The sequence below is a fragment of the Phycodurus eques genome, unplaced genomic scaffold (assembly GCF_024500275.1).
Source record: "Phycodurus eques isolate BA_2022a unplaced genomic scaffold, UOR_Pequ_1.1 contig_508, whole genome shotgun sequence".
Taxonomy (NCBI): Eukaryota; Metazoa; Chordata; class Actinopteri; order Syngnathiformes; family Syngnathidae; genus Phycodurus; species Phycodurus eques.
This window is the reverse complement of record NW_026904505.1, coordinates 970-1938: the sequence shown is the minus strand read 5'-3', so window position 1 is coordinate 1938 and position 969 is coordinate 970.

Sequence of the window (969 nt, the reverse complement as noted above, 5' to 3'; positions counted from 1 at the left end):
CCCTGAGTAATTCGCACCGCTCTTCCATTTTGACTTATCCCCGACCGACTAATGTTAAGGAAATGCTTTCTTTTTTGGGCCTTTGCGGCTATTCCCGTGGCTTTATTCCTGACTTTGCGGTTAGAACACGAGCTTTGCGGGACCTAGTTAGGGTCAAAGGCATGCGTAACCTCCATGCTAGCTTGGACTGGACAGATAAAACTGAGAAGTTGTTTACCGATCTTAAAAGAGATTTGGCCGCAGCGACTCATTTAGCCCAGCCTGACTATGACCTGCCTTTTCATTTAGATGTTTCAGTGACCGAAGGTACGGCAAATGGGGCTTTGTTCCAGAAGATGGGTTGTAACAGACGGGTCCTGCTTTACGTCAGCGTCTCTTTGGACAAAATAGAAGTAAGACAACCTATATGTGCGGCGTATGCTGCAGCTGTGGCCACATGCATTAATAAGACGGCACACATTGTTATGGGACATCAACTCTTTATTCTTACGCATCATGGTGTGACAGCATTCGTGGCCTCAGCAGCGTTCACAATGTCACCATTACTTCAGCAACGCTTAATGACGACCCTCACCCAACCCCATATTGTATTCCTCCTCTCGGGGATCAATATGGCTGATAATGTTTCCAGTTCTGGAGAACCACACACCTGTCAAGATCAGGTAATGCGGGATTTGAAGGCCCGCCCCGATTTGTCCTCAGCTCCTTTTTCAGGTGGTCGGGTGTTATTCACCGACGGCTGCTGCTGGAGACGCACTTCGGGACCGTTACATGCTGGGGCAGCCGTCGTGGAGGTAAGGTAAAAGAGTTTTTTACCTACGTAAGGTAAAAGAGTTTTGTGTTTCTTGTGATATATGCCAGAATTTCAGTGTTGCCCCTACAAAAAAGAGGGAATTACAACACACTGAGATGGGCCAATGCCCAAATGATGTAGTGGTTATGGACTTTACTGATATGTTATTCAAAGTC